General features: G+C 42.9%; 1 long non-coding RNA gene across 1 annotated transcript; it reads right to left on the bottom strand.

Annotated features, from left to right (window-relative positions):
• Positions 1–3,543: 3,543 nt before the first annotated feature.
• LOC117536259 lies at positions 3,544–16,589 on the bottom strand. The gene is made up of 2 exons (XR_004567529.1): positions 16,001–16,589; positions 3,544–3,734 (listed from the first exon to the last, which is right to left on the bottom strand). It is a non-coding gene; the product is annotated as an uncharacterized LOC117536259 (long non-coding RNA).
• Positions 16,590–23,126: the final 6,537 nt, after the last annotated feature.

Raw genomic sequence — 23,126 nt, 5'->3', positions numbered from 1 at the left:
CCAGTGTGCTCTTCTTTGCCGTGGTGTGCTGGGGTGGAAACACAAACACTAGGGACACTGGCAGGCTGAACAAGCTCGTGAGGAAGGCTAGCTCTGTAGTTGGAGTACAACAGGACAATCTGGAGGAGGTGGCAGAGGGGAGGACGAGGAGGAAGCTCGACAGCATCCTAGAGAACCCCTCCCACCCACTCCACGCAGAGCTAGTGAAGATGAGGAGTACGTTCAGCCACAGACTCATCCCTCCACGACAACGCACCAAGCGCCTCGGAGAGTCCTTTGTGCCTGTAGCCATCAGGCTGCACAATAAGGGGTTAATGATGAAAAATAAATAAAATTAAATCACTGGACATAAATATACACTGTTTCCACAACCAATGCTAACATATTATTAGTAGTAGACCAAAAAGGTAGATAGATGTCACTATGTGTACAGATGTCCATTTTCACTTTTCACTTGTCACTTTAACTTATTCCGTACTTTATAACTTAGATCAGTGTTTCCCAACCGGGGGTACGCGTACCCCTAGTGGTACGCGAGGGAACGAGAATACGTGGAATTCCAAGGTGACAAGTAAAAAAAAAAATAATCCCGTCAAAAATGATAGTGCGCTATTTGTTTCCCTAGGGAGACAATAGTCTGTGGCACGCACAACCGCGCCAACATCCCACAATGAAAACAGCTGCTTACCTGCAGCCAGAAAAATACTGGTAGGTCTGCGCTATGGATAAATGGCTGAAACGTCCGCTTGCTGTGGATTCAGGCCAGGGTTCAGAGGAGCCCGCCGAGAAACGTAAGAAAGAGGCCAAACTGAAACCAAGGCAGTACAGTGAAACATATATATTATTTGGATTCATTTCTACTTCTGCGGACCCACCGCAGCCTCAGTGCTTCTTTTGCGGTGAAGTCCTGGCTAATAGTGCGATGAAGCCAGCGCATTTACAGAGACACCAGAGCACCAAACACTCGGGAAGTGTCGATAAAAGTGAAGAATTTTACAGACGAAAGCTGTCGGAATTTAAGTCGAGCCAGACAGTAATGATGAAAGCCACGAATGTGTCAATGAAAGCACTCGAGGCATCTTACGCCGTGTCCCTGCTTGTGGCTAAATAAAAAAAACCTCACTCTATTGTTGAGGAGCTCATTCTCCCTGCAGCGACTGCGTTGGCCGAAATTATGATAGACAAGAAAGCAGCCGAAGCACTCAAGAAAGTTCCCCTGTCGAATAACACCGTATCCCGTCGGATCAATGATATGTCTGTTAATATAATTGGATAAGTGGTGAACAAAATAAAACTAGCCGGTCAGTTCGCTTTGCAGCTGGATGAAATGACAGATGTGAGTGGAGAAGCGCAGCTCCTGTCCTTCGTGCGTTACAAAGATGCGTCGGACATAAACGAGCATATTTTATTTTGCAAAACGCTGCCAGGAAAGACAACTGGGGAACAATTGTTCCAGGTTATCGACAGCTTCTTCAGAGAACATGATCCGCAGTGGAAAACCTGCAGCCACATCTGTACTGATGGAGCAGCTGCGATGACGGGGCGCGTAAAGGGACTTTTTGGGCACGTAAGAAAGGTAAATCCCGACATTAAATGGATGCATTGTATTATTCATCGTGAAGCATTAGCTAGCAAGAGGATGAGCCCTGATGTAAGTGCTGTTATGGATGATGCTGTGAAGATGATACATTTCATCCAATCTCGGCCATTGAATCACAGGCTGTTTGAAACTCTTTGTCATGAGAACGGCACAGAGCACGATCAGCTATTGCTTCACACAGACGTGCGCTGGCTGTCTCGTGGGAAAACGCTACTGAGACTTTATGAACTTCGCAATGAAGTTTTTGTGTTCTTGACGGAGCATCTGCATCCTCTTGCTGTGCAGCTTGAGGATGACAAGTGGGTGGCGCGCCTGGCATATCTTGCTGATGTGTTTACCAAACGCATCGAGCTCAACCTATCACTTCAGGGCAAGGAGTCACATATCCTGAAATTGTATGACAAAGTTCAAGGATTCACAAAAAAGCTTAAACTATGGGAGAGGAAATGTGATGAGGGAGACGTGAGCTGTTTCCCACTACTCAATGCCCATCTTGCCACCACTGCTGTTGCCAGGGGTCCAGTGGTCAAACTGGTGCAAGCACACCTGTCCAAACTCTGCACTGATTTCAGCCATTATTTTCAGGACATTGAAAATAAGTCAGAAAGACTGGATTGGGTGAGGAACCCATTCATTGTGAGTGAGAGCAGCAACAGCCTTCCAGCAATGCTGCAGGAGCCTCTGATGGAATTATCAGAGGATGGCATATGCTGAGAAGTCATTGACTGAGTTGTGGTGTGATGGAGAAGGAATATCCTGAACTGGGAAAACATGCACTGATTGAACTTTTGCCGTTTGGTTCTACTTATTTGTGTGAGGTGACCTTCTCAGCTTTAACACACATCAAAACCAAGCAGAGGAACAGACAGGATGTGGAGACCAGCCTGGTCACAGCTGTTTCCACACTGCCTCCAGAACTATCAAAGCTTATGAAAGACAAGCAAGCTCAAGTGTCTCATTAAAGCTCACATGACTAGTGAAAAGAAACTGCTAGGCCTATACTGATTCTGGATATTATTTTGCTAAGTGTTTTGTTCCTGAATTAAAGTTTAAATGCCTGTTTAAAGGGGACTTATTCAAAGGGGCTCCAGGTTTAAGCCTAAATGTTACAAGATATATATATATAGCAAAGATAAGTTGATTATTTTGATTTCATATGTATTTATTTGATTATATTATTTATTTTCTAGGCAACATATCCATTTTTATTTATTTGTATTGAGTGATTTAAGTTAAAATTAAGAAAATGCCTGAGAATTAGATGTTCAAATTAAGGAGAGGAAATAAAGTTATTTTCATTCAATAATCAGTTACGTTCTACTTGTGAAGGATCATCAGCACGTATGAGTGAGGGGGTACTCATGGTATGACAAAAGGCTCAGAGGGTACACAAGACAAAAAAGGTTGGGAACCACTGACTTAGATGACCAAATATGTACATATGCTGACAGTTATTTTACAGTTATTTTACTCTTATTTTTACTCATCTCCTATTTTATAGTCTTTTATTATTATTATCATTTTAATTTTTTCTTGATTTTATTTATTTTTGATTTTATTAATCTGTGTGAATCTTTGCTGTCCTGTTTTTTCACGCTTACCCTGTTGCTGCTTTGTACAACTGAATTTCCCCTCGGGGATTATTAAAGGTTCATCTTATCTTATCTTATCTTTGGTGTCAGGTCTAATTGTGTCTGAGGGGGTAGATAGGGTGGCATGGATTTCATAGGCCTTGTCTATGTCTCTGTAACTTTTTAATCACAGAAAAACACATAACATACCGATATGCATATTTACAAAGAAACACATAATAAATATTCACTTAGAAGCTTTAGCCAAATCAGACAAAAAATAAGATTCAAGAGATTTTTTGTATTTAGATAATAAAACACACATTTCATTTTAAAAGCCATTTCACAAGCAGGGACCACGCCACAACAGTGTGATGTTTGTAGGTTTATTGCAAGAAGTAACAATGAATTGATATGGCCCTCCATATCAATTCATATGATATGGATGATTAGATGTTCTGGTCTGGCGGGACGTGCTGTGGTTCGTGCAGAGGGAGACTCAGAGTGGGGGTACCATCTCCGGCATGATCTGCTTGGGCTGATTACGGGCCCCCAGACGATTCCTAGGATTAGAGATTAGAAAATATACACAAGTTAAATATGAATGGTGACAGGCAGAGGGATGAGGGATGAAGGGATGAGGGATGTTGGGATGAAGGGATGAGGGATGAAGGGATGAGGGATGAAGGGATGTAGGGATGAGGGATGAAGGGGATGTAGGGATGAGGGATGAGGGATGAAGGGATGGAGGGAAGAAGGGATGTTGGGATGAAGGGATGTTGGGATGAGGGATGAAGGGATGTCGGGATGAGGGATGAAGGGATGAGGGAAGGGAGGGATGAAGGGAAGAAGGGATGTAGGGATGAGGGATGAAGGGATGAGGGATGAAGGGATGAGGGAAGGATGAAGGGAAGAAGGGATGTAGGGATGAGGGATGAGGGATGAAGGGATGAGGGAAGGGAGGGAGGGAGGGATGAAGGGAAGAAGGGATGTAGGGATGAGGGATGAGGGAAGGGAGGGAGGGATGAAGGGAAGTAGGGATGAAGGGATGTTGGGATGAGGGAAGGGATGTCTCGATGACGGGATGTAGGGATGAGGGATGAGGGAAGGGAGGGAGGGATGAAGGGAAGAATTAATGTTGGGATGTTGGGATGAAGGGATGTAGGGAAGGGAGGGAGGGATGAAGGGAAGAAGGGATGAAGGGATGTAGGGATGAGGGAAGGGAGGGATGTTGGGAAGAAGGGATGTTGGGATGAGGGAAGAGATGTCTCGATGACGGGATGTAGGGATGAGGGAAGGGAGGGATGAAGGATGTAGAGATGTTGAGATGAAGGGATGTCTCGATGACGGGATGTAGGGATGAGGGAAGGGAGGGATGAAGGGATGTAGAGATGTTGAGATGAAGGGATGTCTCGATGACGGGATGTAGGGATGAGGGAAGGGAGGGATGAAGGGATGTAGAGATGAAAGGATGAAAGGATGTCTAGATGACGGGATGTAGGGATGAGGGAAGGGAGGGATGAAGGGATGTAGAGATGACGGGATGTAGGGATGAGGGAAGGGAGGGATTAAGGGATGAAGGGATGTAGAGATGTTGGGATGAAGGTTTGTCTGGATGACGGGATGTAAGGATTGAGGGGTGTATCGTTGAAGGGGGTCGATGGGTGGAGGGATGAAAGAGTTTGGCTGAGTATGAGGTAGAATGGGAACCGTATGAGTAGAAGGGAGAGGGAGGGTGGGTTGAGAGAATAGAGACAGACGGTTGCCGGATGTTTGGCCGGATATATATAGAGTTGGCTGTGATTAGAGGTGGGGTTGAGGCGTGGCCATGCTCCTGAACCTATAGGTTAACAAATTAACTTCATTTTAACACTCAGACTTATGACCTAAAATGTCTAACAATCTGCGTAGTACATTTTGTATGTTATTGTGACATCAAACTGATAGTAATAATACTACTACTACTACTACTACTACTACTACTACTACTACTAGAATATGTATGACATTAGCATGCAACAAGGTGATTAACATATGACATAATCAAGAAATACAAATAAATGTTTAAAAAACAAGAACAAAAATGTGTTTAGCGCATGAAACCCTGGGAAAACAGGAGTTGACTAAATTTGACGATACACAAAGTGAAAGAAAGAAAAATTGCATTTATTAGGAACAAACGTGCACATGCACAAACACACACACACACACACACACACACACACACACACACAATGACCTAAATCGTGCTGTTGCCTGCAACAATGCATGGTATAGCCTGAAGCAATCTACATTACCATAATAATTAATGCAAGTCATTTTCTGTGTTTCAGGGTTATGCTTCTTCTATCTTCAACGAGTATAGCATCCTCAGATCTAAGACAAAGCACAGGCGCACAGGGGTTCCAAATGAATATGCTTAATGAAGGAACCAAGCTTTTTACCTTCATTCTGTAGAGATTATTGGACAACGAGCTATGATGTCAGTTAATCATTGTTTATTTTTAATAGCTTTGATGTCGTTGAGCTAGGCAACAGGATTAAGTGTTAATGGGCTGGAGAGTAACATATAACTGTTTGTCATCTACAAAACAATGGTCAGGGGCATGGTGGCTGTGAAAGATCTAGCTGTGAGGAAGCACACACATAGAAAACAACTGAGGATCAGGAGGTAGAATTAGATCCTTGAGGAAACCCGCAATTAAAATGAGCAACAGAGAAAGTCTTCTTATGTTTTTAATAGGGCCGGGACTTTAACGCGTTAATTAAGATGAATTAATTACACAAAAATTAACGCGTTAAAAAAATTAACGCATTTTAATCGCACTTATTTTTGCACCGCGGAACGTTTCTCACTGGATGAGTTTCAGGCGTACCGATTATACTGGAGCACCAACTAACGTTCATGACTTCAGACAACAACAAACCACAGTGAACAACAGTGGGAAATGTTGTTTTAAAAAACGGACGGATGGAAGCGTCGATAAGAGCACGGTTGTGTGCAAATTATGCAAAAAGGAATTCGCATATCACCGCAGCACATCAAGCCTCAAGTATGCCCTCAATGCAAAACATATAGCAGCTAGCGTGGAAGCGTGGACGTTAGCCTCTTTTATCGCGTTCACACCAAAAAGAGCCGGTACTAAAATTAGTTCATGAGAACCTTTTTACCCCCACGAAAGTCCCTGCTAGAGAGCAGAGAGCTGCTAGAGAGCAGGGACTTTCGTGCGGCTCTCTTGTGAGAAAAGAGCTATATTTCTGATTGGCTGGGCGGATTGCAAACCACGCCCCGTAAAACTCCCAAAAAGTTTGGTGAAGCCGCCATTTTATTATCCTCGCATTAGCATTATTAGCATTAGCCCAGCGCAGAAACGCAGAGAGACTAACTTATGGCAACACAAAATAAAACATGGGAGCGGTGGAGATGAGGAGGTGTCGGCGTTCTGGCGATTTACTCAGAAGGCTTCAGTAGAAGCTGCTGGGACTCCCAGCAGCTTCTACTGAAGCCAGTCCCCAACTCCGGGGACTTCCGGCCGGGGACTTTGGGCGACAGTATACGCCGTGAAGTGGTTTGCGGCCTGCCAGTAAACCCAAAGCAGAAGAAGAAGAAGTGACGTCAGCGGCTTCATCTGCCTAATCCACCCCCAGGTTCAAAGAGTTCTCATGAACTAAATTCTCATGAACCTTTGTGGGAAAAGTACTGCGGTGTGAATGCGCCTAATGGTATACTAAAATCCATGTGAAAAAAAATTGCTTCTCACTGTTCTTAGGTCAAATATTTATATGTGATTAAAAATGCGATTAATTTCGATTAATTAATTACAAAGCCTCTAATTAATTAGATTAATTTTTTTAATCGAGTCCCGGCCCTAATTTTTAACATTATTCAGACTCAGCTTGCTGAATTTAAGCTTATTTTAAATGTTGATAAAAACCAAGTTAATGCTATTTTCAAAAGCTAAAAAGACACCAGAGCCTGTTTTGGATATTGTTACTATGCAAGGACAAGTACTTGAAGTGGTTACCAGTTATAAATACCTAGGTATCTGGCTTGATGATTGTCTTACTTTTAAACTTCATGTCAATAACCTGCTTAAAAAGCTGAGGGTTAGACTAGGTTTCTTTTTCAGAAACAAGTCCTGTTTCTCTTTTGAAGCCAGGAAAAGGCTAGTCACTGTGACCTTTTTACCTGTGCTGGACTATGGTGATTTGATCTATATGAATGCACCTGCCCATTGCCTGGAAAAGTTAGATGCCGTCTATCACAGCGCACTGAGATTTGTTACTAACTGTAAAGCACTTACTCATCACTGTACCCTGTATGCCAAGGCAGGTCTGCCTTCACTAACTGTACGGAGGCTCAGTCATTGGTTCATTTACAAAGCCATGTTGGGTAAACTACCTTTTTATATCTGCTCTCTGATCTCTCGACGAATTGAAAGTACATATTGCCTGAGATCTCATGATGTTGTTTTATTAAATGTGCCAAGTGCTAGGACTGTCTTATGGAAGAAAGCTTTTAGTTGTGCAGCTCCACTAAATTGGAACAGTCTGCAAACATGTTTAAAACTGAGCACTTTGGTTCCCCTGCATCATTTTAAAACTCAGCTGGGTGACATGCTGTTTGATACTCATGGTACCTGTCTCTGTAAATAGAGTTTGTAAACTGTACCCTGTACATTATGTTGTATGTCATCCTTATTGTTGTTCTGTTGTTTTTATGTTACATGTGTAACTAATGTCCTGCAGGTCACCCTTGAAAAAGAGATCTTTTGATCTCAAGGGGCTTTCACCTGGTTAAATAAAGGCTACAAACAAACAAGAAAGGTAACCACATAGCAGGGTCTTCTTCATGAAGAGTGATCCACAGACATCTTCTGCTGTGCTATTGTCTGAGGAGTTTCACAAAAATGACAGTGTTAAACTGTGCATAATATTGTTAGAATGATACTGTTAAAGTTCTCCTATCATGCAAAATTCACTTTTGTATGTCTTGTACATAAATATGTATCCCCGATGTGTCAGGAGACTCAAAAAGTGTCCGAAAATACAACTCTCTCTCTTTTCCCATTTTCTGCGGTCATGACGACATTACTGAAATGTGGGCTGGCTTTACACCCACGGCCCTATCAGAAACGTTGCTGTATCGGAAACAACGTGCGACGTGTTTTGGACGTAATATGGTCTTTGTTTACATAAGCAAGCATCGCTAACACTCAGAGCTAACCTGTACTGGAGAGAGTATGTGTAAAAAAGCAGGATATAAAATGTACCCACCTTGTGGTAAACCTGTGAGAGAAAAAGTATTCTAGCTCCAGTGACGACTGGTCATTAGGGCACAGCCCCACCTAGTGTCAGCAGAAAGTATTAAAATAATGATTACAATAAAATGCAAAAAATAAATTAAAATATATATAAAATATATTTTAAGATCATGTTTAATCATCTGATTCGTCTGTACATTGCTGTTTTAGTCTGTGTTCTTCTAATTAGTGTCTACAGTGTGTGCCTATTGAGCTGTTTGTTTAGAGCCATATGGGACAAAACCCGATTCTGCCCCTCCCTCTCACTGTCTAAGTGAACGGTGACTGTAAAAACTAGTATTTTCCTATTTAATGTGTGTGGCAAAAAATAATGACCATAGGGGCATAGAGCTGCCATTCCCACCATACGTCATCTCACATAATTCAGAGCTGATTGGCAGTAAGTACGTGTGCCGCTAAAAGTGTGGTGTGTGAAGAGGAGGAGAGAGACGCGTCCTAAAACCAGGAAGTAAGCTGCGCATGGCTTCCCTCCACAAAAAAGCAATGAGATTTCTCCATAGGATTTTAGAAAATAGCTCAAAATAAGATCTGTGGGAAACGTAGCTGTTAGATAAATGTACGTTTTGTTCAGCCGGATAATATCCACATGTCTACCCTACTTTTATAATTTCGAATCATAAATCCATCGATCAGATTTATGATAGACTTTTGAAACTACAAGAAGATAAGGAGGACTTTTACAAAAAAGTAATAGAGATTTTTGTCCAGAAGGATAGGCAAATGGACTTCATCTTCAAGTCAAGGTAAGACCACAATTTTATTGAAAATGGGATCTTACTAAGAGAGAACAATTCAATATTTAAATGATAAAATTACATTTTTTGGGTATCCTTCTGTTGAACTGTCTGTTTAAAATTAATTGAAGCATCAGACTAAAGAGGCTTTTGAAAATAATATTATATTTTGATTTAGGTCAAAATATAATATTTGTAAACCTGAAGAGTCAGTGCCAGTGCCTCACCAGCCATGAACCTCACTGCAGAAGCTTATATATAGACATCTACGTTTTTTGTGCCCCACCACTTTTGTACATATAGAAACGCCACTGTCTAGCTCCATACTGTTTCAGAAATAATCCGTGATGTGGTTTGGAACATAAAATGGCGCTTAATCAGGGCAGCATTTAGCTGAGAATTTGGGTAGAATTCTCCTGCATTAGCTCTCCTCTCTCCTTTTTAAAAAAACCTACAGACCCAGAATCAGCACTTTAGTAACAGACTGAAATAGATGGGTATGAGGCATGGCTACAATGGGTGATCTGTTTGATATTTTGAGCAAAACACTTAATTGACAAGTTTTTTTATATATCTGAGACCTATAATATATGCCTAAAAATAGTATAATAGGAGACCTTTAATGTAAGCATCATATTATACATGTTACAATTTTCTCTTTTTTTCTAGGCCAGCTGATAAAAATGACTGCTGTATCTAACGATAAATACAGCACATTTCTCGACTGACAGCATTTTAACCAGGAAAAACATTTTAAAGGAAGAATACAGTTTTCTCTTATTTGCAAGGTTGTTATTATTCTTACTGAATTCTTATTTCTCTAGCCATTTGCCACACTTGCTCTTAAAGAAGCCACCTTTACAGTTGCAGGTGGTAAACATTAAAAGTTCAAAACATTATTCACAAGTGTTAAGTTTATATACTTGCATATGAAATGCAGTATAATTCTTAGAAAGCAAAAATATGCGTCTATCCAGTTCTGTTATACACATGGGCGTCGCAGCCATTATAAGAGGGTGGGACCAGTGGCGGCGCCAGAGATTTTCTCTAGGGGGTGCTGTGGGGTAGCATGACGTTTCATAGAGGGTGCTCAAACATTAAGGGTTTCCCATTAATGCACCAGCGCTACAGTTGAATTTTCTACTGCAACACTCCCCACACACACACACACAGTGCACCCGCGACTGTTACAATGAAGGCTCGATAATCAGCTCACGGCATATAGGTGTAAGCAGGGGTAAAGTGCTATTTTTACAAGTGGGGGGTGGACCTCACCTCCTCTAGGAGGGTCCTCACCTCCTCTAGGGGGGTCCGGGGCCATGCTCCCCCGGGAAGATTTTTTGTTAAATATTGAAGTTAAAAGCATCAATCTGGTGCACTTTGAGAGCAACATTAAGAGATCTATGGATACATCTCTCAACATCCATATGACACAGAACTGTCAACAGATTTTCTATTTCTTTATAGATATTTTACAAATCACTCCCCTTTTTAAAAAAAACGTTTGAGACCCACTGAGATAACTAGACTAAAGTTAACTATCTAAACACTGAGAGTCCTTTACTTCACCTGAGCTGAGGTTATCTGAGACTCTCAGTCTGACAGGAGATAGTTCTCCCTCCACCTTGTTGTTGAAAAAGCTCCTTATATCCGTTAGCTTGGCTAGCTAGCACCAGATGCTAACCACAACGATCTCCAGTAGATACCCACCGGTGCGCAAGCTCTCTCTCTCGCTCGTGCACGCACACAAAATGGCTCGTGCCACACACACACAGAGCAGAGCTTGAATGAAACACAGAGACCCAGAACTAAGCTACTTGTACTCACGAGGCTATGCTATTATGTGCAGAATCCCTCTCGCTTTCAGGTGGTTTTGATTGAGTGTCCACACGTGGACTTTTAAGGACTAAAAAACGATAAATGTTTCACTTTGCTGTTAGCAAATAATTTGGCGCTCTAGCTAACAGGAAGTCACTCAAGTGTCACAAAGTAATTTAGCCTATGGGTAGGTCAAAAATCGAATGGGTGCTGGCCATTGGCCTAATCATATCACCTGTGTTGGCTTTATGTTTTTGGTAAAAAAAAATGTGTTTGTTTCACATTTGCATTGATGTAATCAATAATTTTTCTAATTTAATTTAATAAAAATAATAATAATAATTTTCGGAAAAAAAAAAGAAAAACACATATTTCTTGGGGGTGCTTAGGGGGTGCTTTGGCAATCCTGGGGGATACTTCAGCAACCCCTAGCTCCCCACTGGCGCCCCCCCCTGGATGGGACAAGTCTCCAACCTTTCTCCATCTGAGAGCTACTTTGAAAAAATGAAAGTGGCCAAGAGCTACTTGCATCGCATCGCTTACATTTATTCACATAGCACTCATCATTTGAATTAAGCTACTTTTGTACACGTGTGAAATCAATACCCAAAGCTTATCAAAAATCTTAACTTCACATCAAGGTCCAAGAAAACGAAAATGTCTCACATTTATTATGGCCCACATAGTAATCACTGAAGATTCACATACATGTCCAAGAAAAAAAGAAAATATTTTCACTTCTTATTATGGCCCACATAGTAAATACATCACCTTAATCACCACCGTACAAACATCTTATGGCACATGTATAAAATATGTGCATTCACTCTTTTTCACAGTTATAGTGAGATGAATGGCGCTGCATGGAGTCCACCATAGAGTGTATGCTGGAGTGTACCCACTTAGGTTCACTCTAATAGAGTCATTTAAATGTTCATCAGTCGGTCTTGTTCTGTATTTAGATTTCATTCGTGTCAGAAAAAGCTGCTTCACAAAGGTCTGTAGAGCCAAATAAAGCAGACATGTTCAGTGCTGCTTGGTGAATGTTCTTAGAGTTGTCTGAGTCTACAAGGCTCCAGAAATGTTGTGAGTTTTGCTGAGATTTAAGCTGAACATGATTTTGGAGATGTATAACCTCCATCTCCATCTCCACAGGATTGACACTGAACAGTTCAGCCATCTTCTCCTTTTTATTCGTCTTGACATTAAATTATAAACCATAATAAATCAATTGTATAGGTCTAGCCTCCCTATATCTGTGTGAAATTGTTCCATCCTCAAAAACAAAAAACTAATGCTTCTGCAGTCTAGCTTCAGCTTCTAGCAACGGCCTTCTGTTAAAGAAAGGACACTGAATGTCCTGAATGAGGCATCACACACATGACTTGAGTCTGAACACAGCAGTCAACAGGAGTATTTACAACAGCATTATAAAAACTAAAATACTGCATGTGGGTGCACACTTACATTCTCTGTCTTACTGTTACATAAATCCCATGAATGTATGAGATTAAGTTAGCTTCATCATCTCAATCAGTGATTAAGTGAATAATAAAGTTTCTATCGGGTCACTATCAGCCTGTCACTCATTTGTTTTCAGGAGGGGGCGGAGTTTGGAGGAACGGAGGAGACGGTGATCGCGGAAGCTTTCTTCCTGCCTTCACAAACTTTACACACGTATTTATCAACTGAAAATAGCAAGAGGACATTCATACTCTGCAATCCAAGACTTGATTAAATCCACCAAAAACCTGACATGACGATAACGAGTGTTTTTCAAAAACACAAATCCCTCCCTGTCTCTGAGCCGCAGCGACACGGACTGATTCAGAGCGGGTCATTCTGCTGTTGGTTCTGGACTGGTGTTGGTGGAGAAAGCAGACTGCTCCGTGTGTGGTGTCGATGTGCCGCTGTCACGTCTGTTCCTTGATCTCTGCGTCACCGACCAATTTTAGATTTGTGTGACAGAAACAATTCTAAAATAAAAAAACGTTATTGTCCGGCCGCGGCCTAAAAATCAAGAAGCAACCTTACTACGCTATAATCGAAAATCGAGCGGCGAGCTACTGAAAAGCTGCCCGCGAGCTACCGGTAGCTCGCGATCGACGTGTTGGAGACCACTGGTTTAGACCCCCCACTTTTACCATGTGGAAAGTCCGTGAATCGGTCTATCCACTCGCCGCACTTTTGGCGCATTTCCACTGCAGCGGGTAGCCCCGTTTAAGCGTCCTTAACCGTCCTCAAGCGGCCAGGCCAGTTTTTGGTGGCGTTACCATATAGCCTAGTACCGGCTAGCGGGTACTTTTTCCCTCTTTTTCCGGCCCCATAAAATCGTGGTTCTATCAGACCAGGGCCAGGGCTGAACTAGTGACGTCAACACTCTCGACTGCTGATTGGTCAGAGAGAATCGTCACAAGATCGCGCGCGAGATCATCCCTAGCATCGCATATATATCTAGAAGCAAGCTTGCAGCATTTTTATACACGGCATTTTTGTAAACGGAGGAGCTACAAAAATGGCAACGTCAAAGAAAAGCACACCGTGGTCGACCGAGGAGGTGACGACGTTCCTACATCTCATTGGGGATGATAAAATCCAGCGGGAGCTCGACGGAACAATGCGAAATGTGAAGCCGATCGCCCCGCCTACACTGCGTTACTACCCCAGGTCCTAAACTGTAATGGAAATGCGCCACGGCCTCGGAATGTCCCCCCCACATTCAGGATGCTTCATACGCCCATGGTTATACAGGTAATTTGACACACGTACTGTGATGCAGGTCCTGTGCCACAGATCCTACGACGCGGGTCCTGTGATGCAGTTCATTTGATGTGGGTCCTGTGAAACAGGTATGTTATGCAGGTTATTTAATGCAGGTCCTGTTATGCAGGTCATATTATGGTGGTCCTGTAAGGCAGGTTATTTCATGTGGGTCCTGTAAAGCAGGTAATGTGGCGGAGGTCCTGTGACACAGGTAATTTCATGTAGGCCCTGTGACGCAGGTCATGCTATGCGGGTCCTGTGAACCAGGTTTATTATGGGGGTCCTGTAACGCAGATTATGTGATTGGGGTCCTGCGACGCAGGTAATGTGATGCAGATCCTGTGATGCAGGTAATGTTATGCGGGTCCTGTTACACAGGTCATGTAACACTGGTTATGTGATGTGGGTCCTGTTTTGCGGTTTGTATGACTCAGATGATGTTACCAAGTCATTCAATGCAGGTCCTGTGAGGCAGCTAATGTTATGCATACCTGTGACGCACGTCATGTTATGCGGATAACATAACAATGGCTTGCACCTCACCAGATGAACAGATGGTAAACATAATATTTTTATATTGACAGTTTGTTTCACAAAGTCTGCTGACAGTACTGAGAACGGTAATCTGTGTACAGGTTCAGAAAAAAGACTTCGGAGAATGTGTTGCATGTCACGTCAGTGTGTGAGCTGGGAGAACAACTCTCATTATGCATTCATCAATATGTCCGTGGGTTACTTGGATGATAGTGAATCAGTTAGCATGACTGAACAGTGCCATTGTCACAATGCTTGCCTGGTAGAACTATTTTTAAACTGCCTCAAAGTCTCCCCGTGGAGGCAACACTGTAATGATGGTGTTGTCATCCTCCAACTTAAAGGTTAAATGGTTATCACCCGTCCCCTTGTGTTTTATGAAGGTTTTTCTGCATGTAAACGGTCTGCAGATTCACAAACCCTCAAAGTAAACCCTGTAGGGAGTAAAACTCTAACACAGAAAATACCTGTCTATGCTGCCCCAGAACGCCTCATTGGAGATTTCTCTTTTTCCATTGTTTTCTTCCTGGGTATAGTGACATGCCCATACCCAAATGGACCCATTGGTCCAAATGGATCAATCCGTGGAGCCGTTACGTTACGCCCGCGGAGCCGTTACGTTAAGTCCGTGGATTGGTCCAAATGGACCAATCCGTGGACTTCCTCACACACACACACTCAATCTTTTCTCAGCTGCAGCTCCGCCGATTTCTCCTCCCTGAGACGGCGGGACGCGGTGAGGCTGTGAGTCGGTGTGTTAGCACACACACAAACTCCCAGCCAGGCTGCGGGTGTGTGTGTGCCAGTGTTGTAGTCAAGTCACCAATTCACGAGTCCAAGTCACTCTCGAGTCCCCACTCTTCGAGTCTGAGTCCAAGTCCGAGTCACCTAGGGAGAGTCGTAGTCGAGTCCGAGTCCGAGTCCAAGTCACCCAAGGAGTGTCCGAGTCCGAGTCGAGTCCGAGTCACCATTACCTGTGTTCGAGTCCGAGTCCAAGTCCGAGTCACCCAAGAAGAGTCCAAGTCAAGTCCGAGTCACAAGTCTTCATGTATTAATCTTAGTGGATATATGTGTTGAAATGTAGCTGTAGCTCCTCTACATTGCTTTTAATAATATCACAATGTCCAACAACCAATAAGTGAACGTTTAAATGATATCAATAAAGATTAAGCCCCAGAAAGCACATTGCTACTTAGCATGCACAATGACGACATTCTGCATGTTAAGTAGCCATGTGCTTTCATGTTATCGGCTGAATCTTTACTTATTGATTTGATCACATTACTCTGATGATAGTGTTCAATACAGCCTACCTATATATATATATATATATATATATATATATATATATATATATATATGAACTCCATCCTTAGAGTAATGTGTTATGGAGCCTCCGTGACGGAGATCATTTTCAGTCTCTAATTTTCACGTTCATTGTAGGCTAGGGCTAGGCTACTCATCATCTGCAGTATCACCAAGGACATGTATAGCTTTTTAACAGTATCTATCTAGACAATAAAACTGCACTTGGTCCCTAGGATGTGATATCAACCCCTACCTCCATCTAACCCGACATCTTAAAACCTTTGTAGAGTCAATTTAGTGGCTAACGTTAACGTGGGTTAGCAAGCTAACAATAGCATTTCTACTTACTTTTCTGGGTGCCGCCGTGAAAGGTGTCGATTGAAATTCGACGTTGTCCCAGTCTTCTCTTCTATCTTCTGTCCACATAATGTGCATTTTGCGCTGCTCTTTCCCAATATGGAAACAAAATCTTTAAAAGCATACAGCACGATGCGGGGTGTGTCTCTGGACATCTTTAGACTGGTATAGCAGCGGGGGCGCGCCCAGTACGTGAACTCGCCTCGCAGGTGCACACGCCAGGACACAGAGGTCATCAGACTACAGAGAAAACTTGCTCGAGTCCAAGTCCGAGTCATCCAAGGAGTGTCCGAGCCGAGTCCGAGTACGAGTCATCATTACCTGTGTTCGAGTCCGAATCCAAGTCCAAGTCATCGTGCGTGAGAATTCATGAGTCCGAGTCCGAGTCGCGTCAATCAGTGCGCGAGTCCGAGTCAAGTCACGAGTCCCGAAAATCAGCACTCGAGTACTCCATCTCTGGTGTGTGCACAGGCTGGTTTTGTATGGCGTTATATTTGTGCCTCTATCCTGAGCATGCAATGAAACATGTTGAGCATAGAAAATGCTATTGAGCGCGCACTTGAACATTTTTGAGCACAGAGAAATATATTTTCTCTCATAAAACTCCTGCTCCGTGCGCAAGCAGACCGCTGCACCGCGCTCTCTCTCCCTTGCTCGCTCGACCTCTCCAGCCTGTGCGCGCTCAGCTTTGCCTGCGCTAGCTCAAGTTGTCACAGCGTTACAAATGTGCCACAAAACCAACCAATCGGAGAACTCGAGAAGGTCAATTCTGATTGGCTGGTCCAGCGCCATGTCGAGAGAAGAGTTGCGACAGCGGAAGTCCAAAATGCTTGATCGTCACGTGGTCCAGAGAGACTCAGAAAGTTCCCGGAAGTTCGTGGCGGGCCATTTGAATCACGATTTGAATCCATTAATAATAGGATAGAAATGCAATTTTTGCTAATTAGTGGTCAATAAAGGTTTTGATTTGCAATATGTATACAACATATCGATATGTGTATGTAGTTACATCAATGTGTTTTGTTTTTTTTAAAGTAAAATGTGCTAATATTTGAGGATTAAGATAAAATAAGAAGTAGGCTACTTTATTGATACCAATTGGGGAAATGTTTACGCTGTAGCAGCAAAAGACAAGGCATTGTACATTAGACAGTTAAAAGACTAGAATTAAACAATCGAAAATGTAAACATCTTAAATAGAAATAACATAGCATTACAAAAAGTAGAAAATATACATAGTGTGAACAGCTATCTTACCTGTTAACATATACATGTTAGGCTAACGTTGCCTTTGTTACAGAGCCTGTTGCTGTTGTTTATTGCTTTGAATTCTTTAAAACAAATATTATCTTCTTAAACTTGAATGGTAGTCAGGAGCATCACTTTCTAATGTTTATTGATATATTTAGAGGGATGGGAAGGAAGGTTTCAAAATTCAGATTAGAATAATTTCTACCATTTCTTTAATTCATGGTGGTTTCAGTAATCCCCTGGTAATTGAGGACATAAGTAATCTAAAGTACTAATGTAATCTTTATGACTTTCAGAAAGGACAGGAGACCCACAGGTGCCTATCAATGATTGTCAACTGACAGCACAATGAGTCAAAGGGCTAGCAGCAGCATGATGATGATGATGTTACATGTGTTGTTTTAGGAACATCCATTGTAAATAAATGGAATTCAATACACATTGAATAGCATGTCATGCCGTTTGTCTGTGCCTTTTCCTCTGTTGTCCTGGCATATAGTCTCCCCCATTGGTTGCTGTGCTGCCGGGGGATGCTCCAAGCGCTCAGAGAAAGGAGTACACATCTAAAGTTTCCCCACTGACACAGAGAGGAGGAAAGAATGTCTGGCTCAAGTCAGCAGGAGCAATTTAACTATCACAAAAGACAACAACAGCAACAACATGTGAGGTAATCATATTTTTCACTAAACAAAGATCACACCATTGGGAAGCTTAACGTCTGTTTAATCAAAAATAAGGAACAGGGAGAGGCTTGCAAAACTCTGAGAGCTGAGACTCAGGGTCAGGGTGAGGGTCTCAGTGGGTATTCAGGCTCCATTGAATCCCCGTGGGGTTCTTGTGCTGAAAGAGGGAGACAAAGACAGGAGAAAGGGTTAGATACATCTAGCAACCTATAGGATGGGAAATTGCTGACCTATTTTAAACTTACCTTGTGTTTTCACTCTCACTTAAGTCCCTCTCCCTTTGCCATCATCAAGACATAATATGGCTCTGATAAAAACACTCACCCATAAATTACATTTTTGTTTACTGTTTAGAAGTCTCAAATATCCACTCTAAATCCATATCAATCACACGCCCCAATGTTATATTTAACTAATATGTAACTCCCTCCACCCCGGATAAAAGCACGTTAAGAAGCCCCTTTTCTCTAATTCCACAACGTTGGATTAATAGGCTGTTCATGGATAACGTGTGTTGCTAACTTTTCCGGTATTCTAGCCTAATCTGTTAAATTGTCCGGTTGAAAATTAACGCAAACTCTATGCCCATTGTAGAACAAGAAACAGAAGTTGGTCCAGGTTCTGGTCAAGCCAAAATTGTGATAGAGAGAAAAACATGTTTTGTCATTCTGCCACCTCTAATGCTTACAGCAAGTAATCAATACCTCAGAAGGGTTCATGTACATGTATGCTACGGTTTGTTAGCTGTTTGTTTAAACTACCCCTATATCTATGTTGCCGGCTAGCAAACTCAGGCATTGCAAACAATAACGTGATATCAGAAAACTAGAAATGTATTACTCACCTGACACTGTGGCGTACTATTCTCTTCATTGAAGTCTGTCATGTCCTGTAAATCTTCTTATCGTGTCCACAAGGCAGTCAGTTACAGGGCTTGGTTAGATGTGGTTCAGCCACAGCTGATCTCCAGGCATGGTGTTTTCTCTTGGTGTTCTGTGGCTTACTTACAGCTTTCAGCGTAGCTTGTAGCGTAGCTCGTGCAGACTAGCTTGCGGCTAGCGTAGCTTGTGGCTTGTAGCGTAGCTTGTGGCTGTTTTGTAGCTTGTAACTGTTGCTTGTAGTGGTAGCACGTGCAGCGGTCTGCTTGCGCACGGAGCAGGAGTTTTATGAGAGAAAATATATTTCTCTGTGCTCAAAAATGTTCAAGTGCGCGCTCAATATCATTTTCTATGCTCAACATGTTTCATTGCGTGCTCAGGATAGAGGTACAAATATAACGCCATAGTTTCGGGCTGTGTTTCGCTGTCTCGCAGACGGCAACTGGTCTCACAGGGAGGGGGGGGGGCAGGAGCTCCAACAAGCCGTTTAGGACAGAGAGTGAATACGCAAACTATACAGAGATGCTGTATGAGAATTGCATTATATAAATCTATTTTAGTAGACCTCAACAATGGAATTATGATCAGTAGAAATGGCCATGACATGGGACCTTTAACAACCGTGTCTCCTGATGTAGCAGGTGTACAGTACGAGCAGGAGGGGGCTGAGCACACAGCCCTGGGGGGCTCCAGAGTGCAGCAGTAGAGAGGTGTCAGTTTCATGGGTAGATTGAGTTGACTGCTGAGCTGAAATCAACAAGAGTTCTGATGCAGGTGTTTTTATTTTTCAGATTTTTGAGGGCTGAGTGGAGACAGCATCATCTGTTGATCTGTTGAGGCTGCATGCAAACTGCTAAGGGTACAGGCAGGATGGGATGTTTTTTATGATTGAGCTTCAGTTTCTCAAAGCGCTTCATCAGAATGGGGGTGTGTGCAAAAGGGTGGCAGTCATTTAGATTACACACTACACACTGTTTAGGTACAGGTTAATAGTAGCTGTCTCTTAAAGCAAGAGAGAACACTCTCCTTTGGCAGTGATATGTTGAAGATATCAGTGATGACAGTTAGCTGGTTTGCAAATGCTAATGAGAAGCTAATGAGAAGAAGCTAGGAGCTGCTCTGCCTGCTCCTGGCTAATATCCAGGCGCAGTTGCACTTGATGGGCTGACTGCAAGACAGAGAGCAGGACTCTGATTAGACAAAAGAAGGCGGACTGTGTTTAACTGAAATGATGATGCAAATTGCACTCCTGTTTTTGTGTTGTCTTGTTCTTCCTAACATCAATGAGCTTCAGTTGCATTTCATGTGTAATGCATTCACATGAGCAAGGTTGGACGCAAAGCCTTGCGATACAAACAGCCAGTTAACACACTTGATCTCTTTAGCTTTTAACTGCTAATCCTATATCCCCCTGCCCATTCCACTGCCTTCCTACATTTAGTCTAGGACTTTTTATTTATTTTGTCATTCTTTTCTTTATTTATTTACTTGTAAAGCATATTTAAGCACCAGGAAAAGCGCTATATAAATACCATGTATTATTACTGTTATGTTCTGTTTCTATGGTTACCTCCCCTGCTAGCTCTGGCTACTAGATAAAGCTGTTACCTGATTGGTTGCACATTGAAAGCTCATTGCTAAACAAGGTCAAAGTGGAAATGTTTTGAGCTTTGAGCACAGCGTTTGCCGACACATTTGTGCGGTAAGCGACGCCAAGTTTAGCGTTTCCGCCTATTCACTGTCTCCATAGAAACACAACGACAACATCAGTGCAGGGCAGTTTTACCACGTATGAGGTAAAGGCAGCTTCATAGTTGTCTTCTTGTAAAGCCTTCAGTCTGCTGTGCTAGCTTAACTCTCATCCCGACTCTCCTACCTCTCTTCGTAGGTCACAGTGCTGTAGTGCGTACCCAGTCCACTCAGTCTTTCCCAGCAACATTTTGCATTAGATGGAATGTGTATACGTTTGTGATTAGCTGCATTGACAATAAGGCTTTCGAGCTTGATACCATGCCTTGTATCTCTCTTGGATTTTTCCGATTTTTATGATTTGGTGTTTTTATCATCTTTCCGTAGTGCTTGAAGGAACTGAATCTTGTGTCTTTAAGTCCAACACGGGGTGGAAGGGGTAAACTGAACAGTGTTCACTTTAATATTCATAATGGAAGCTAAAGAGGACTAATGATACCTACTCTCTCCTTCTCCCTCAATCCCTCCATCCTTAACCCCCTGACCCTCCCCGTCTTACTGCTTCTCCAACTCTCGCTACACATCCTTATTTCTTCTCCTTTACTCACTCCTCCCTCTCTCTTTCTGTCTTTTCCCTTCACGCTTCCCTCCATTCCTGCTGGGGTTCGTTCCTTATCCACCTCTCCATTTTCATCCCCCCACCCCTTCTCTCCTCTGACACACCGGGCGTTACCACAGTGACACATGGATGCTCACATGGCTGTGTGTGTGTGTGTGTGTGTGTGTGTGTGTGTGTGTGTGTGTGTGTGTGTGTGTGTGTGTGTGTGTGTGTGTGTGTGTGTGTGTGTGTGTGTGTGTGTGTGTGTGTGTGTGTGTGTGTGTGTGTGTGTGTGTGTGTGTGTGTGTGTGTGTGTGTGTGTGTGTGTGTGTGTGTGTGTGTGACAGTGACTGATAGCTGGTCGTGGTAATTGATGCAGAACTTTCTTTAATAGGAGATACAAGAGGTGTTTAAAAATCCTGCCTAATGAAGAAATATGACGGAGATGGAGGGATGGGGGAGATGGGGGGTCTATGGAGGGTTAAGATGCAGCAAAGGAGAGGAGTGAAGAGAGAAGAAAGGGAAGGAGGAAGGGAAGATGTTAAAAGGACAGGGACAAGTGGAGGACACGTGTTCTTGAATCAAACTCCCCTGAAATGTGTCTCTCCTGCTAGCATCACAATGTCTTTCCAACATCTCTCCAAGAACTCCACCTCATACACCATCATCAATCAATCAACACATTTGAATGGTGATAGCCAAATATCATATCATTCAAATGTTCTGATTTTAGGCATTACTTATATGAGTTTAGCTGGCCTTTATCCTTTTGCATCAGTTTAAAAGGTTCCTCTGCCGTTAGTGGACAAAAATGTCCTATTAAGAAAATATTTCTAAATATTACATTACATTACATTACATTGCATTTAGCTGACGCTTTTATCCAAAGCGACTTACAATAAGTGCGTTCGACCAACAAAATACAAACTTGAGGAAAACAGAATCATATAAGTACATCAGGCTTCATAGAGCAAAAACATTTCAAGTGCTACTCAACTGGCTTTAGGTAAGCCAGCCCTTTATTAGTATATAAGTGCTTTGTTAATAGTTCTATCGCTCGAAGTGGAGTCGAAAGAGATGAGTTTTCAGTCTGCGCCGGAAGGTGTGTAAGCTATCTGCTGTCCTGATGTCAATGGGAAGCTCATTCCACCATTTAGGAGCCAGGATAGCAAACCCACGTGTTTTTGCTGATGGGAACTTGGGTCCCCTTCGCAGCGATGGTGCAGCGAGCCGTTTGGTTGATGCAGAGCGGAGTGCACATGCTGGGGTGTACGGTTTAACCATGTCCTGGATGTAGGAAGGGCCAGATCCATTCGCAGCATGGTACGAAAGTACCATTGTCTTGAAGTGGATTCTAGCAGTTATCGGAAGCCAGTGGAGGGAGCGGAGGAGCGGAGTGGTGTGGGAGAATTTAGGAAGGTTGAAGACCAGGCGAGCCGCTGCATTCTGGATGAGCTGCAGAGGTCGGATGGCACATGCAGGTAGACCAGCCAGGAGGGAGTTGCAGTAGTCTAGGCGTGAGATGACGAGAGCCTGGACCAGAACCTGAGTCGCTTTCTGTGTCAGCTGGGGACGCATCCTCCTGATGTTGTAAAGCGTGTATCTGCAGCAGCGGGTTGTAGCAGCGATGTTTGCAGTGAAGGACAGGTTGTTATCTAGGGTCACACCCAGATTCCTTGCAGTCTGAGTCGGGGAAACAACTGAGGTGCCAATGTTGATTGTTAGGTCAAGAGTGGGACAATCTTTTCCCGGAAGGAAAAGCAGTTCAGTCTTGTCAAGGTTGAGCTTGAGGTGGTGAGCAGACATCCACTGATTAACAGGTTTCAAAATGTTATGAACCTCAGGAAGAGCAACAGAGGAGGGACCCCTCTACCAGGATGAACGGACGTGCAATAGACGTTATGTGGACAGATTAAACAACATAACAAAATCACAACATAGACAGTCCAAAGGACAGAAGTAATAATGTTAACAAATGGACAGATGGATCCAGGAGGAAGTCAAACAGCTTCTAGGCG

This window comes from Gymnodraco acuticeps, unplaced genomic scaffold, assembly GCF_902827175.1.
Source record: "Gymnodraco acuticeps unplaced genomic scaffold, fGymAcu1.1, whole genome shotgun sequence".
Taxonomy (NCBI): Eukaryota; Metazoa; Chordata; class Actinopteri; order Perciformes; family Bathydraconidae; genus Gymnodraco; species Gymnodraco acuticeps.
Note: the sequence above shows the minus strand (reverse complement) of the source record. Positions and strands in the feature narration are given on the sequence as shown.